General features: G+C 47.9%; 1 long non-coding RNA gene across 1 annotated transcript; it reads right to left on the bottom strand.

Moving 5' to 3' along the window:
• Positions 1-13,535: 13,535 nt before the first annotated feature.
• Positions 13,536-14,875, bottom strand: LOC129474775 (uncharacterized). Its single transcript, XR_008654633.1, has 2 exons — positions 14,745-14,875; positions 13,536-13,813 (listed from the first exon to the last, which is right to left on the bottom strand). It is a non-coding gene; the product is annotated as an uncharacterized lncRNA (long non-coding RNA).
• Positions 14,876-17,349: the final 2,474 nt, after the last annotated feature.

Genomic DNA, 17,349 nt, shown 5'->3' with positions numbered 1-17,349 from the left:
CCCTTGGCTGCCATAAATTCCTCTACCCTTGGTTCCTCCACCTCATCAGCCCTTTGCCCTGGTTAATCTCAAATCTCAGCACAGGCAGCCAGAGCTTCAGGTTTGGTTTCTATTTCAGTTGCTAAACAGCATCAGCTCAGGTAGCAGACAGTAAAATTCCAATTTTAGAGATGATGAAACTGAGGTTCAGAAAGGTGAAGAAACTTGTCCAAGGTCACACAGCTAGAGACCCCGCGGAGACCTGAGCCCATGCTTCTACCACCCAGGTAGCCTGATTAAGAAATGGGAATTCTTGGCTGAGCATGGTGGTTCACGCCTGTAATCCCACCACTTTGGGAGGCCAAGATGGGTGGATCACCTGAGATTAGGAGTTCAAGACTAGCCTGGCCAACATAGTGAAACCCCGTCTCTACTAAAAATACAAAAATTAGCCGGGCATGGTGGTGCATACCTGTAATCCCAGCTACTCGGGAGGCTGAGGCAGGAGAGTTGCTTGAACCCAGGAGGTGGAGGTTGCAGTGAGCCGAGATTGTGCCACTGCACTCCAGCCTGGGTGACAGAGCGAGACTCCATCTCAAAAAAAAAAAAAAAAACGGAATTCTCAATTCTCAAGCTTCTCAGGGAGACAGATTTGAGGTTTCCTCTCATATCCTTATTTGGTGGCCCTACAATTAAACCTCTTTCTCTGCTACAAAACAATGGAAAAAAACTGGAATTTCTAAGACTCCTCTTTTTTTTTTTTTTTTTTTTTTTTTGAGTCAGGGTCTCACTCTGTCACCCAGGCTGGAGTGTAGTGGCACCATCATAGCTCTCTGCAACCTCTGCCTCCAGAGTTCAAGCAATCCTCCTGCCCCAGCCTTTTGAGTAGCTGGGGTACAGTGTGCCAGCACACCTGGCTAATTTTTTCCTTTATTTTTAGTAAAGATGAGGTCTTGCTATGTTGCCCAGGCTGACCTCTTTTTAGCTCCTCTGAAAAGTTGTTTCCCCAAGCCATGCTACTAGAAGCTTCTTATTCCATCATTCCATCATTGCTCAGAGTGGGGACCAGAAGTAGAAGGGACCCTGGGTGACAGGCTGCTCGAAGATCCAAAGAAAGTTTCATGCAGTGTGAATGGTCTGTCATCCCAAATTGGTGAAATTGTCCTATTTCCTCATTTGTGGAACCCAGATAACCTTTGATCTACACTTCTCAAATCCACGTATCATATGTAAATTCCAGGATGTGATCTCACAGGCCTGAATCACAGGATCCCAGGCAGCTGTTTGACGATGGTGGAGTTAGACACCAAATCATGATGCCAAGGACATTTACTGGGCTCTTCCTCTTTGCCAAACATGGCTGGACATAATTTAATTCCCACAACAACCTCTGAGGCTGTCATTCTTGTGGTTCTGTTTCACAAATAAGGAAACAAGGCCGGGCATGGTGGCTCATGCCTGTAATCTCAGCACTTTGGGAGGCTGAGGCAGGTGTATCTCCTGAGGTCAAGAGGTTGAGACCAGCCTGGCCAACATGGTGAAACCTCATCTCCATTAAAAATACAAAAAAAAAAATAGCCGGGCGTGGTGGCATGTGCCTGTAGTCCCGGCTACTCGGGAGGCTGAGGCAGGAGACTCGCTTGAACCCGGGAGACAGAGGTTCCAGTGAGCCGAGATCATGCCACTGCACTCCAGCGTGGGCAAAAGCATGAGACCCTGCCACAACAACAACAAAGAGGAAACAGGCTCAGGAGGACAGAGGAAGGGACTTGCCCAAGGTCCGCACACAGCTGGTCACCACTCCATAGCTGGTGTGGCCGCTGATCTGATGCTCATTGTCTGACTCCAGGGGCCAACGTGAGGCCTTGAGGAAGACACTGGTGACTCCGTCACTGCGTGGTGGGCACAGAAGTAGTGTGAATGGCGGAAAGCTCATCTCATGACAAATGTTGATGAGCAGAGCCCTGTGCTGGGCACCCTGGGATTATGGAGAAGCAATAGCATGAGGCGCCTCCCTCCTAGAGCTTTCAGTTTTCATACGGACAGGGGAAAATTAGAAGCAGTTGACGACAAGAGCCAAAGGGGTGAACGTGACAGCTGGTGAGGTGGTGGGGAGGGAGAGGTGACTGCACTCTGGGAAAGGGAGTGGTGTACGCTTTGAAGGACGATTCAGAGGCAATAATGAGGCCAGACAGAAGTGCGCTCGAGGCTGAGGAGTGAGCAGCAAGTGGGAGGAGGCAGCGGGAACTCTGTGCATGGGGGCAGGACGAGGGCTGGCATTTTCCAACCTTCGTGCACATGCCAGCTTGACCTCTCCATGCCCAAGGACCGCTGTAACTTCCATTCCTTATTTTTCGTTAAATCAGTTCATCATGATTCCCTTTAAATTTCAGGTCACCGACATAAATAGGAAACCAGCATCATTTGCCATAAATAAGAGGTGATTGCAAAATTAGTGAAAAGAAAACAATGTTTTTCAGCTGCAGCCAGGTGGAATCACCCCAGGGAAAGCTCTGTTCTTGCTTTCATATTAAAAAGGAAAACTGGCAAATATTACAGAGATGTTAAGGGCATACACGTGCCCAATGGAGACTTTCTCCTTAAAGCTTTCAGAGGCCTGTAAAGGACAGACTTTGGGGACAATATCACTTAATACCTTCAGTATGTTTCTAAAACTTCCCCCAGTTCCACTGGAGGCCCTCATCCCACTTCTGGAAGCTCGCTCACTAGGACAGCTGGTTTGCACACAAGTAGTGGGGACCTCAAATACTGGACAGAGGAGTCTGGAATTTCTTCCAGGGAAAAGGAAACCACTGGAGGTTTCTGTTTGGTTGGTTTTTTGAGAGGGGTTCTCGCTCTGTCACCCAGGCTGGAGTGCAATGGCGCAATCTCGGCTCACTGCAACCTCTGTCTCCCAGGTTCTAGCAAGTCTCCTGCCTCAGCCTCCCAAGTAGCTGAGATTACAGGAGCCCACAACCACACCCAGCTAATTTTTGTATTTTTAGCAGAGATGGGGTTTCGCCATGTTGGCCAGGCTGGTTTCGAACCCCTGACCTCAAGTGATCCACTCGCCTCGGCCTCCTAATGTGCTAGGATTACAGGCATGAGCCACCGCACCCGGCCCACTGGAGGTTTGAGAGCAGTGAAGGTTGTAGGCAGATATGTATATATGTATATCAATATACATACATATATAAATATATATAATATATATAAATACATATACGTATATATATACATATATGTGTATATATGTATATATATGTATACATATATACGCGTATATATGTATACATATATATGTGTGTGTGTGTGTATATATATATATATATATATATATTTTTTTTTTTTTTTGAGACAGGGTCTCCCTCTGTCACCCAGGCTGGAATGCAGTGGCACAATCACAGCTCACTGCAACCTCTGCCCCCTGGGCTCAAGTGATCCTCTTACCTCAGCTTCCTGAATAGCTGGGACCACAGGCAAGCACAACTATTTTTTTGTATTTTTAGTAGAGATGGGGTCTTGCCATGCTGTCTAGGCTTGTCTTAACTCCTGAGTTCAAGCAGTCCGCCCGCCTCGGCCTCACAAAGTGTTGGGATTACAGGCGTGAGCCACTGCACCCGGCCAGACCTGTATCTTTAAAACATCACCCTGGCTGCTTTGTAGCAGACAATGGAAGGGGTGCAACTGTAAGCTGGGAGACCAATGAAGACACAAATGTACTGGATCAGGTGAGAGGTAGTGATGTCCATACCAAGATGGTGGCAGTGGAGTAGAGAAAAGCACCAACCCAAGAGACTTTTATTCATTCATTCATTCAACAAATATTTAGTGAGTGTCTATGTGTTGAACATTTTTCCGAGTCTGAGAGGTAGGCAGGGGTGAGACTGGAGGTAGCCTTCTAGGCCATGAGAAAGATCCTGGATTTTCTTGTCGGTATAGTGGGAAGCTCTTCACTTTTGAATAGAGAAGTGATATGATCTGCTTGATGTTCTTAAAAGGCCACTCTCTGCTGTATAGAGAATGGCCTATGTGGAAAAACAGTGGAAGCAGAGATGCCCACAGGTGGCCTGGGCAGTGGTCCTGGTGAAAGATGATGGCAGCATGGACTAGGGTTGTGGAGTGGGCAGAATTTTTTAAATGCGCCCCCCAAGATGCCTGCCTTTGGTGCATACACACCTTCTTTCAGTTATCCAATTAGACATGAATCTAGGTGCTCCTGTGAAGAGATTTTGCAGATGTAATTTAAGTCCCAAACCAGCTGACTTTTTGATAGGGAGATATTTTTTGGTGGGCCTGGCCTAATCAGGTGAGGCCATAAAGGGAGCTGGGCTCTTTCTATGAAATTAGAAATGTGAGAAGGATTCCACATAAGGGAGAGTCTCTGTTGCTGGCTTTGAACACCAAGGGGGCACTTGGCAAGGGATGCAAGTGGCCTCTAGAAACTGAGAGACCCCTGGCTGAGAACCAGCAAGAAAATGGTGACAGGGTGACAGTCCGACAACCATGGGGAACTGAATGCAGGCAACAACATGAATGACCTTGGATCCTTTCCTAGAGCCCTCAGGTAGGTACACAGCTCAGTCATTTAAGAACCCAAGCAGGGAACCCAATCACGCCACATCTGGACTGCTGAACTATAGACCTGAGAAATCACAAATGGGCAGTGTTTTCTTTTCTTTTCTTTTGAAACGGAGTTTCGCTCTTTTTGCCCAGGCTGGAGTGCAATGATGTGATCTTGGTTCACTGCAACCTCCACCTCCCAGGTTCAAGTGATTCTCCTGCCTCAGCCTCCTGAGTAGCTGGGATTACAGGCATGCACCACCACGCCCAGCTAATTTTGTATTTTTAATAGAGACGGGGTTTCACCATGTTGGCCAGGCTGGTCTCGAACTCTTGACCTCAGGTAATCTGCCCACCTCGGCCTCCCAAAGTGCTGGGATTACAAGCATGAGCCACTGTGCCCAGCTCACAAATGGGCAGTGTTTTAAGCATCTACATTTGTGGCAATTTGTTATGCAGCAATAGAAAATGAATACAGGTGGTGGTCGTGAGAGGCGGTCAGAGTGGAGTGTTCTGGAAGTAGAACAGCCAAGAACTTACTAAGGTATGTGAAGAAAAGTAACTGTGGCCAGGTGGTGCTGTCTGTTGACAGAGGAAGACTGGAGGAGCTGCAAATTTGGGTTAGAAAACAAAGAGCTTGTTTTTGGATGTGCTGTTTGAGATCCCAATTAAACATCCAGGGACTCATTGGATATATGAGTCTAGAGCTTGGGGAAAAGTTGGGGCTGGAGATAAAAAGTCTAAGTCATAAGCATAGATGAGAAGTTTAATAATCAACTGGGCTGAGCGTGCTGCTCACTCCTGTAATCCCAGAGCTTTGGGAGGCGAAAAAGGGAGAATCTCTTGAGGCCAGGAGTTCGAGACCAGCATGGGCAACACAGCAAGACCCCCTGTCTCTACAAAAAATTCAAAAAAAAAAAAAAATAGCTAGGTGTGCTGGCACATGCCTGTAGCCCCAGCTACTCTGGAGGCTGAAGCAGGAGAATTGTTTAAGCCCAAAAGTTTGAGGCTGCAGTGAGCCATGATCAAGCCAGTGCACTTCAGCCTAGATGACAGAGCAAGACCCTGTCTCTATTAAAGAAAAAAAGATCAATAGGAAGATTGCTCAGCAATAAAAAGAAGCAAACTACTGATACAAACAACATGGGGCCAGGCGTGGTGGCTCACACCTGTATTCCAGCACTTTGGGAGGCTGAGTGCGGGGCGGGGGGGGTGGATCATTTGAGGTCAAGAGTTCGAGACCAGCCTGGCCAACATGGTGAAACCCCGTCTCTACTAAAAACACAAAAATAAGCTGGGTGTGGTGGCACACGCCTGTAATCCCAGCTACTCAGGAGGCTGAGGCAGGAGAATTGATTGAACCCTGGAGGTGGAGGTTGCAGTGAGCTAAGATCGAGCCACTGCACTCCAAACTAGGTGACAGAGGGAGACTCCGTCTCAAAAAAGAAAAAAATAGAAAACCATGGGACTCAAAGTCATAACACTAGGTGAAAGAAGCCAGGCTCAGAAGACTACATACTATATGATTCCATCTCTGTGATGTTCTGGAGAAGGCAAAACCATAGACACAGATCTGTGGCTGCCAGGGGCAAGGGCTGGGGTAGGGGTTTGAATACCAAGGGACACAGGGGAGGGGGTTTGGAGTGATGGGAATGCTCTGAGAAAATCTTGATTGTGATGGTGGTGACATGACTGCATACATGTGCCAAAACTTGCAAAAGCATACACTAAAAAGGGCAAATCTTAGTCTATGGAAATTATACCTTAATTTGGCCAGGTGTGGTGGCTCACGCCTGTAATCCTAGCACTTTGGGAGGCCAAGGCAGGCGGATCAACTGAAGTCAGGAGTTCTACACCAGCCCAGCCAATATGGCAAAAGCCCGTCTCTACTAAAAATACAAAAATTAGCCGGGCATGGTGGCACACACCTGTAATCCCAGCTATTTGGGAAGCTGAGGAAGGAGAATCGCTTGAACCCGGGAGGTGGAGAGGTTGCAGTGAGCTGAGATGGCGCCACTACACTTCAGCCTGCGCAACGGGAGTGAGACTCCATCTCAAAAAAAAAAAAGAAAGAAAGAAAATTATACCTTAATTTAACAAATGAAAGAAATGAAAAGCCAATAGTTGCTTGGGCTCATTGAAGAGTGAAGAGAAGAAACAGAAAATAGGTGAGGACTTCACTCTAGGTTACACCACCATGGAGGTTGGAGAGAGGGAAAGGGAAGGCTGCAAAGAACAAGTGAGGTGAATAGAGGCCGGGCATGGTGGCTCACACCCGTAATCCCAGCACTTTGGGAGGCTGAGGTGGGAGGATTGCTTGGAGCAATCCTTGGGTCCCTAGGAGTTCAAGACCCACCAGGGCAACATAGTGAGACCCCCCATCTCTGCAAATATAAAAAAAATTAACCAGGCGTGGTGGTGTGCACCTGTAGCCACAGCTACTTGGGAGGCTGAGGCAGGAGGATTGCTTGAACCCAGGAGTTCGAGGCTGCAGTGACCATAATTGTGTCACTGCACTCCAGCCCGGGAAACAGAGTGAGACCCTGTTTTAAAAAATGAAAACAAAAAAGCTGAATATAGTTGGTGAACGAAAGGGATTCAAGCAAATTTGTTGCAGACCTACTAGGTGCTAAGCGTGCTGACATACTGGTCTTACCCGCTCACCTTACTGAGATTGTGGGGAAGATGAAATGGACTAGCCCTGCTATACAGATGAGAGGAAAGTGGTTTGCCCTGGGTCCACACACAGCATAATAGTGGTGAAGTGAGAATATCCATGCCGGTGTGTCCTGCACACTCTTCCCTTTGTATCAAATGAGTGGAAGAATGAATGAGTGAATATCACTGCAGGTGCTGAGGTTTCACTAGCAGATTCCAGCCAAGGATCTGAGAACGTGATATTTTTAGCGAAGTTGGGGCCATAAAACTTGTTCCATTTCCCAACTTGTGCAACGCCCAGCCCCTCCCCCTTTGGCTCTGAGATTGCTCCCCGGCCTTGGGAAGGGCTCCCCAGGCTTATCTAGGGGGGAGAGTGAAACTGTAAAAGCCTTTATGGCTTTGAGATCACGTCTGCAAGGGGCAGCGATTGTCGTTATAAACTTGAGCTGGCCCTGCAAGGGAGGGCAATACCCTGGGCTGAGAGGAGTCAGGGGAGAGTTGAGCAATGCCAAGCGAGCGGCTGTGCTGAGCCGAGCATTCTGGGGCCTGTGGTCAGGGACCATCATTCATTTACCTCATTTCATCCTCACATAAAATCCTATGAGTTTTTTTCTTTTTGAGACAGATCTTGCTTTGTCACCCAGGTTGGGGTGCAGTGGCTCAATCATGGCCCATGGCAATCTCGATTCCCTAGGCTCAAGTGACCCTCCTGCCTCACCCTCCTAAGTAGCTGAGACTACAGACACATGCCGCCATGCTTGGCAAATTTTTAAATTTTTTGGAGACTTAGGGTCTCACTATGTTGCCCAGGCTGATCTCAAACTCCTGGGTTCAACTGGTCCCCCCACTTCAGCTTGCAAAGTGCTGGGACTGCAGGTGTGAGCCACTGCGTCTAGCCTTATTGCAATGTTTTTAAAAATTCTAGGACATGCCCTTTTTCACATTATGGTATCTCTGAAATCAGGATGTGTCTTTAAATCAATGGCTTCCCACAGTTGCTAAGGGTTTGATCAGGTGGTAGCCCTGACCTAGTTGGTTCTGGTCATTATTTCCAGTGGCCTAACTGGACAACCACACCCCCTTTATATTTCATCAAAAATGACTTAAGGACCATTTGAGGAAGGGACCAGAGTCCTGCTTGTTTCCCAAAACCTTCCATTAACACCTTCTGATAAGATCAAGAAAGCACCTGGGGCAAAACCTGCAGAACAGGAGTAAGTGGGTTGGGAGGAAATCCAGGAGACAACAGTGGAGCGTTCTTTCAAGAAATGCTGCTGGGCCGGGCGCGGCGGCTCACGCCTGTCATCCCAGCACTTTGGGAGGCCAAGGTGGGTGGATCACGAGGTCAGGAGATCGAGACCATCCTGGCTAACATGGTGAAACCCGGTCTCTACTAAAAATACAAAAAAATTAGCCAGGCATGGTGGCGGGCGCCTGTAGTCCCAGCTACTCGGGAGGCTGAGGAGGGAGAATGGCGTGAACCCAGGAGGCAGAGCTTGCAGTGAGCTGAGATGGTGCCACTGCACTCCAGCCTGGGCAACAGAGTGAGACTCCGTCTCAAAAAAAAAAAAAAAAAAAGAAGAAATGCTGCATGAACAAAGCATTTAATGGAATAGAAGATGATATTGCATGGAAAAATATGGACAATGAAGATTCTGGGCAGAAAAGTGACCTCAGTGGGCTGGATGCTGACTATGAAATTTTGAAACTCCTTACCTAATCTATCTTACCCAGATTTTCCTTTTTATGTGTACACAGGGTGATATATGATTTTTTATTTTTTTGAGACAGAATCTTGCCCTGTAGCCCAGGCTGGAGTGTAATAGTGTGATGTCGGCTCACTGCAACCTCCACCTCCCCGGTTCAAGCAATTCTCCTGCCTCAGCCTTCCAAGTAGCTGGAACTACAAGTGCGTGCCACCAAACCTGGCTAATTTTTGTATTTTTAATGAAGATGGGGTTTCACCATGTTGACCAGGCTGGTCACAAACTCCTGACCTCAAGTGATCTGCCCACCTCGCCCTCCCAAAGTGCTGGAATTACAGGCATGAGCCACCATGCCTGGCAATTTTTTTTTTTTTTTTGAGATGGAGTTCCACTCTGTCGCCCAGGCTGGAGTGCAGTGGCAAGATCTTGGCTCACTGCAGCCTCCACCTCCCAGGTTCCAGCGATTCTCCTGCCTCAGCCTCCCGAGTAGCTGGGATAAAAGGTGCCCGCCACCACACCCGGCTAATTTTTTGTATTTTCAGTAGAGATGGGGTTTCACCATGTTGGCCAGGCTGGTGTCAAACTCCTGACCTCCTCCCGCCTTGGTCTCCAAAAGTGCTGGGATTACAGGTGTAAGCTGCAGTGCCCTGCCAATATATAATTTTAAAAACTATGTCCAAGTCTCAAAGAGCCTTTTAATAAATAGAAAATAAAAATTCTAAGTGATAAGGAGGCATTGTCACAATTAATTGGCACTCTCTTTTCTAAGTGGTACATAAAATGCTAGTGCTGCTTACAGCAGAAGCATCTCCGGTCAGGTTACCACATTTCACAGATGAGAAAACTGAGGCCACAGAGGCCACAGGGCAAATCAGTGATGGTGCCAGGGCTCTCTGACAACAGATACTGTGCTCTTCCTAACACCTGAGGCTGACTTGGATGTAGATTAGCCCCCTGGCTCTTCCTCCCTCAGAGGTCTTGACCCCAGCCAGACAACTCCAACTCCGCCATCCCAAGGGCCTCTGGGAGGCAGTGAGCTCTCTTATTGTTCAAAACTCAGGCCAGCATGGTGGCTCACACCTGTAATCTCAGCATTCTGGGAGGTTGAGGAGAGCAGATCACCTGAGGTCAGGAGTTCAAGACCAGCCTGGCCAACATGGTGAAACCCTATCTCTACTAAAAGTACAAAAATTAGCTGGGCATGGGGTGGTGAGCACCTGTAATCCCAGCTACTCCAGAGGCTAAGGCAGGAGGATCACTTGAACCCGGTACGAGGAGGTTGCAGTGAGCCAAGATCATGCCACTGCACTACAGCCTGGGAGACAGAGCAAGACTCCCTCTCAAGAAAAAAAAAAAAAAAAACTCAAGCTGAGGAGGGTTAGCAGGAAGCCTTCTTCCCAATGTACCAACCACCCCTACTTCCCACTGCTCACCACAGCAACCCCAGTCTGGCCAAGTCCATCCCAACCCATGCTGCCACACGCCCTTCATGCTCTTCCTAGGACATTTAATCACCTCGTCTTGGGCCAGACAGACTGGACTCTCCCTTCATTTTACAGACAAGGAAACTGAAACACAGAGAGGCTGCCGGCCTGTTGCAAGCAAGTCAGGGAAGGGCACGGTCTGGAACCCAGGGCTCAAAATGCAGTGTTCTTTCCAACTTCACAGATTTCTTAGATCCAGAAGAGGCAGGCTGGCAAGGGACAGCAGGGGACTCAGAGTGAGTCAAAAGAAAGAACTTCCAGGTCAGAAGGACTGGCAAGACCTGAACATGTAATTGTGGGGTGATGCCAAAGGTCTTTACCTTAGTCTTGTCAACACTAACAGGTTCCAGGACAGCTGCACTTAGGGGGCCAGTAGAGGCACCATCTTGCTCAAAGAATGGGGCCAAACTACACCAGGCATCTCTACCATCCCCATCAGATCCTACCTCTCTCTGCTTAAAACCCTCCAATGGCTTCCCATTATTCTTGGAACAATTTTAAATTCTTCACCAGGGCCCCAAGGTCCTACAGAACCTGGATCCTGATCACGCCTCTGAGATCATCTCCCCACAGTCACTCCATTCCAGCCCCCTTGGGCTCCTCCCTATTCCTCAACACACTAAAGCTGTTCCCATTTCACAGCCTTTACCCTAATGTTCCCTTTATCTGGAACATTCTGTCCTCAGCTCTTCCTATGGCCACTTCCTTCTAAACATTCAGGTCCCTACTCAAACGTTGCCTCTTGGAGAGGCCTTCCCTGATCACTTGGCTAAATACATGAGGCTTTGCAGGATACACAGTCCCTGCTGCAACTACTTAAGTCTGCTCTTACAGCGTAAAACAGCCATAAGCAATACGTAAGTGAATGGGTGTGGCTGAGTTCAATAAAACTTTATTCACAAAAGTAGGCAGTAGGCTGGATTTGGCCTATGAATGTAGTTTGCTTACTCCAGCTCTAACTAATCATCGTGTTTGATTGTCTTCCTCTATCCTTCCCTCCCTAGACTGTTAACTCCATAAGAGCAGAGACTCTGAGTCTTGTTCAATGCTGCTGTGGTAGCCAGCCTCCAAGACGTCCCCCAGTGATCCCCATTTCCTGGTATCCCCACCATTATGTACTCCCCTCCCAAACTGAATAGCGTTGTCTGTGTAATCACTAGGATATTGTGAAAAAGATGGAGTGTGGCTTTTGAGGCTAGATGATAAAAGGCATTGTGGATTTCATCTTGCCACCTTGAATCCCTTGCTCTGGGGATGCCAGCGGCCATGTTGGAAGGACACTCAAGCAATCCTATGGCAAGGTCTACATGGGAGGAACTGAGGCCTCCTGCCAACTGCCAGCCACGCAAATGAGCCAAATTGAAAGTGGATTCTCCAGCCCCAGTCAAGCTTTCAGGGGATCACAGTCCCAGCTGGTATTTTGACTACAACCTCATGAGAGATCTAAGCCAGAACCATCCAGCTAAGCCATTTCTGAAGTCCTACCACACAGAAACTATGATGTAATACATGTTTGTTGTTTTAAAATCAAAGTAATTAGTAATTAGTTATGCAGCCACAGATGACTCACATAGTTGCCTAGCACAGTGTCTGGTCAGAGAATAAATAGGCTCAATTAATATTGGTTAATAAATAAGTTAAGTGCTTAATAAATATAGAAGGACACATTATAAAAATAAATGTTTGGGGCCGCTGCAGTGAGTGCATTCTCACTCATTAGGTGCCAACTAAACTTTTATTAAAATAAAATAAATGTTTGAAAGACAAATGTATTATAGTTTTTATATAAATAAACATAAAAATACACATTAAATAATATAGAAGGGCACAATTAAAACTTTCCTAGTCCACTGATAGTCCTTGGACAAGATGCCTATATAAGAATTCTTTCAACCTTGAGATCCTAAGATTTGGAGATTCTCAGTTTCTGTGTATAATTAATGCTAAGTCTAGGATTATATAATTCTGAGACTTTAGGCTTCTGTTTCACCAAGTCCATGGCTCTAAAAGCTTGTGATTCTAACATCTTACGATTCATTTATCAACATATATCTTGGCTGAACAACTCTTCTCTGCCAGGCACAGTGCTGGGTGCTAGGGATTCAGTAGAGAAAAGATGACCCCGATATCTGCCCTCCTGTGGCTCATGAATGGATGGCAACACAGGCAAACACACGGGCACACATGATATAGTGATCTCTGTCACATGGGTAAGCACAGCAGCTGGGGTGGGGAGTGTGGTAAAGGAAGGAACACCAACCCAGATATTCAGGAGGGATGTGAGCAGAAACTGTCCTCAGAGCAAACAGGAAGAGAGAGTACTTCAACCAGAGAAGGAGGTGGTGTTGTAGACTGTGTTCCAGGTAGCAGGAACAGCCAGTGCAAAAGTCCAGGGGTTGGGGGAGACAGCCACCATCCAGCACATATGGTGAAGCAAAACGAGTTCTGTATGGGTTGGTATAGAGTTGGGGGTGGGGGGCGGTAGAAGGCAGAGTGGCCAGAGACTGTGGCCAGATGACTGAGAACCTAGTAAACCATGTCAAGGAGTTTGAACTTTATCCTGAGGGCAAAGGAGAGCCAGGGAAGGGTTTTAAGGGGCAGCAGAGTGGCACAATCTGCTTGGTAGTTTGGAAAGATGCCTCTGGCTGCTGTGTACAGGTTTGGAAGGAGAAGAGACGAGAGACAAGTCTGGAACAAGATCCCAGGTGAGAGAAGAGGCCTGAGTGAATGGGAGGTGGGCCCCAGAGAGACATTTCATTTACAGTGTGGGGAATGGGCAGGGAGTTGGTGGCAGTGTGGGTTATACTGGTAACCTGGGAGCCCAGGACTTCTGGATTTTATGATTCTAAAATTCTTGGCCAGGCACAGTGGCTCATGCCTGTAATCCCAGTACTTTGTGAGGCACGGTGGGCAGATCACTTGAGGTCGGGAGTTTGAGACCAGCCTGGCCAACATTGTGAAACCCCGTCTCCAGTAAAAACACAAAACAATCAGCCAGGCCTGGTAGCGTACGCCTGTGATCCCAGCGACTCGGGAGGCTGAGGCAGAAGGATCCCTTGAACCCAGGAGGTGGAAGTTGCCCTGAGCCAAGATCGCGCCACTGCACTCCAGCCTGGGTGACAGATTGAGACTCCGTCTCAAAAAATAAAATAAAATAAAATCCTCTGATTCTGTGTTCAACACTCCATCATTCTTCAACACAAAATGTTCAATGATATCACCATATGTATAGGATGCCCAACCTTACTGCCCTCCATCCCTCCTTTCTGAGCTTCAGTTTTCCTTGTTTACAAAGTGAGGATCATTAACACTGTCCTTGCAAAGCAGCTGTGGGAGTGGGCGCCAGTGTGTACTCAGCATCTGCACAGAAATGTGGTCCATCATGGCAGGCGTATTTGTCCGGAAGTGCTCAACACACAGGCACTGTCAGGAAAGAGCCAGGTGTTGAGAGAACAAGAGAGACCAGCAGGGAAGAGCAGGGCAGGCAAGGAAGAGCCTGGTCCTTGTCTGCTCCTGGAGACCTGGGCTGCTCTGGCCTCCCGGCTTCTGCCTGGGCATCTCATACCCAGATTTGGTTGTTTGCTTCCAGGCACCGACAAGTTTACATGTTGGTTGTGGGGTTTCCCATTTCTGCAGCTGGCCAGAAACTCCCCTTTCCTGGTCTTAAACTCCCCCAAGGGCTACAGACACCAGCTGGGGGTAGCCAGGCAAGATCTGGTCTTCCCTGGACTGATCTAAGCCAGATTAAGTCCCACAAAGCCTGATCAAGTTCCAACCTGCTCACACTCTAGCGCCCCCTCTAGGTCACACTATAGGCATTCCCTTCTTAGACAACTGTCCGTTGGCTCCAGCAAGAGCAAGTCTTTGGAGGCAGAACCCTCACTCCTCTCCCCAAAACACGTGGTCTCCTGAACCACACCCAAGGTTTATGTGTCTCCTGCATTATAATTTGCTTCCCACCAATGGTTCAGTTTTAATTCAGTTCAATCCACAAAACATCCATTGAGGCCGGGCATGGTGGCTCACACCTGTAATCCCAGCACTTTGGGAGGCTGAGGCGGGTGGATCACTTGAGGCCAGGAGTTTGAGACCAGCCTGGCCAACATGGTGAAACCCCATCTCTACTAAAAATACAAAAATTACCATGGCGTAGTGGCGGGCGCCTGTAATCCCAGCTATTCGGGAGGCTGCAGTGGGAGAAGCGCTTGAACCCGGGAGGCAGAGGTTGCAGTGAGCTGAGATAGCACCACTGCACTCCAGCCTGGGTGACAGAGCAAGACTCCACCTCAAAAAATAAAACAAAACAAAATAAAATAATAAAATAAATTGAACAACTTAACTGTGACAGGCTTACCCGTTGCTAGGACAAAGAGATGGGAGGCCAGCAGTGATGGGCCTGAAGCTGCCAGTGCTTAGTGGATCAGGGTTGGGCTTAGGGTCTGAGGCCAGAGAGCTCAGTTCATTTCTTTGCACACAGCAGGGGCTCTGCAAACACCTGTGAAATTAAATCAAATTAGGAGTTTAAGTGACACGAGCTAGCATGAGCACCAACTACTTCCGGAAGGCGATGAGAGACCGGAGAGCAAGATGGCTTTCGGGGGGGTGTGGGGGGGATAGGTAGCTGGGGTCAGGGTGGGAGGAAGACCTACTTCTCATTTTATGCCCTTTTGTACCTTTTGAAATGTTTTATTTTCACCATGTGCACACGGAGCAGAGTCAATCAAACAAACAATTACAATTAAATAAACAATGCAGGGAGCCAGGCTGTCTCAGAGCTCCATGGCTTCACGCATGCTCTTCCCGCTGATGAGATACTCCTTCCCAGCTTTCTCCAACTGGAGAAGTACACGTCCTCCAGGATGTACATAAAAGTCCTGTCTTTTGGGGCTTGTTCCTGCCTCCCTGTGATGGTTCTTCTCTGCTTACCCACCACATCCACACGCAAGCAGTCCAATCTCTAACCCTGTCTGTCCTGCTCTGTGGTCTGGAGGCACCTGTGCCTTCTGACATCACAATGCATTCAGCCAAGGGGAGGAATCAGCAGAGATAAAAGGGCAGGATGAGGGGGACGTTGGCATGTTTATGCCACCTCCAGCTCCCTCCCTGTTTTGCCTTAATTTTGGCAGTGGCTGAATTTCTCCATGGCCTTAACTCCTGTCTTAGCCTCACTTATATGGCTCCAGCTATCTCTGGGTCAAGTAACACCATTCTCTCTCTCACCCCTTTGGCCTTGGGGTGCTAACAGCTCCCCACTGTTGCCAGTCCCTGCATGCCTCACCTCTGCAAACACTTCCTTCATTAAGTTTGCTTCAGTTAAGCCAGTGGTTCACAATCTGGAGTGACTTTGCCCCCAGGGAACATTCAGTGATGTCTGGAGATACTTTAGGTTGTCATGACCGGTAGAGAAGATGCTACTGGCAGAGGCAACAGATAGTGCTAACCATCCTACCCCGCACATGACATCCCCCACAACAGAATTAGCCAGCCCCAGATATCAACAGCACTGAGACTTTGGGTCTCCCACTGCTCCCTGCCTGAAGCCCAACAGTTCATGGCTGGGATCCTAGACTTCTGCTGCCCTCTCTGCTTTGTGGTGTCATCTGCCAGTTTCCACACCTGCTGTTGATCTCCTCTTAGTGACACAGAGATGAAAAGACCCCATCCTTGCCCTCAAGCTGGCCATAGTGCAGTGGAGAGAGACCCTGGTGGGCAGGGTTCCCCAGCAGCCTCGAGTCCTTGAGGGCAAAGTCTCTTTGTCAGTCACTGCATAGCCCCTGTAGTAGGAGAGCAGCAGACACTTGCCAGTTGAAACAAAAGGTCCTTTAAAAATATCTTAAAACAAGGCCAGGCACGGTGGCTCACGCCTGTAATCCCAGCATGTTGGGAGGCCAAGGTGGGGCAGATCACCTGAGGTCAGGAGTTTTAAACCAGACTGGGCAACATGGTGAAACCCTGTCTCTGCTAAAAATACCAAAAAAAAAAAAAAAAATTAGCTAGGCATGGTGGTGAGCGCCTGTAATCCCAACTACTCAGGAGGCTGAGGCAGGGAGAATTGCTTGAATCTGGGAGGTGGAGGTTGCAGTGAGCCGAGATTGCGCCACTGCACTCCAACCTGGGTGACAGAGCAAGACTCTGTCCCAAAAAAAAAAAAAAAAAAAGTCTTAAAACAGACAGAAGGTTAGGATCAATGGCTAAACAAGACCCAGGAAACCCTGGTGAGTTTCCCTGTAACAAAAGTTCCAAGGAAACCACAATCAGGCAAAGATGTACAGAATGAATGAATTCTAGTCCCAGGGGTATGGGTGGGTGAGTGGGACAGAAGACAACTACAAGCATCCCATCTCTAAAATGGTTACAATGGTAGAACCCACCTCCTAAGATTGTATGAGATTAAATTTAATGAAAATCACTTACAGTGTTACCTAGTGCATGGTGAGCACCAGATAAACAGTATCCACCAGCTACGTGGAGGCAATGATGGGACAGTGGCTTCAAGACGGGTCTAGGGAAGAGCTCTGCCGCTAATATTGGACTGGTTTGCACCCCTGGGTCTCACTTTCCCAATCTGTAACGTGAGGAAAATGTAAGCAAGATTAGTGTTTTGCAGAAATTATATCATAAGGATGCTTGAGAGGGGTTCTACAATACATAGTGCAAATATCATTTTCAACATCAAACCTGTAATTTAATAAAAGTAAAAGGTCAGTCTGTTAAACTGGAGTGAAATGTTACCATCAGGCAGGGCTAGGGTGACCAACTCATCCTCTTTTGCCCAAGACTTGTCTAGTTTTAGCTCTGAAAGTCCTGTGTCCTGAAACTCTTCCTCAGTCTCAGCAGATTAGGATAGCTGGTCACCCCAGCAGGTCAAATGGTCAGCTTGTCCATACTAATTTCAAAGATAATAAACAGCTAGCTGCCCGACACAGTGGCTCACGCCTGTAATCCCAGCACTTAGGGAG

The sequence above is a fragment of the Symphalangus syndactylus genome, chromosome 24 (genome assembly GCF_028878055.3).
Source record: "Symphalangus syndactylus isolate Jambi chromosome 24, NHGRI_mSymSyn1-v2.1_pri, whole genome shotgun sequence".
Taxonomy (NCBI): Eukaryota; Metazoa; Chordata; class Mammalia; order Primates; family Hylobatidae; genus Symphalangus; species Symphalangus syndactylus.
Note: the sequence above shows the minus strand (reverse complement) of the source record. Positions and strands in the feature narration are given on the sequence as shown.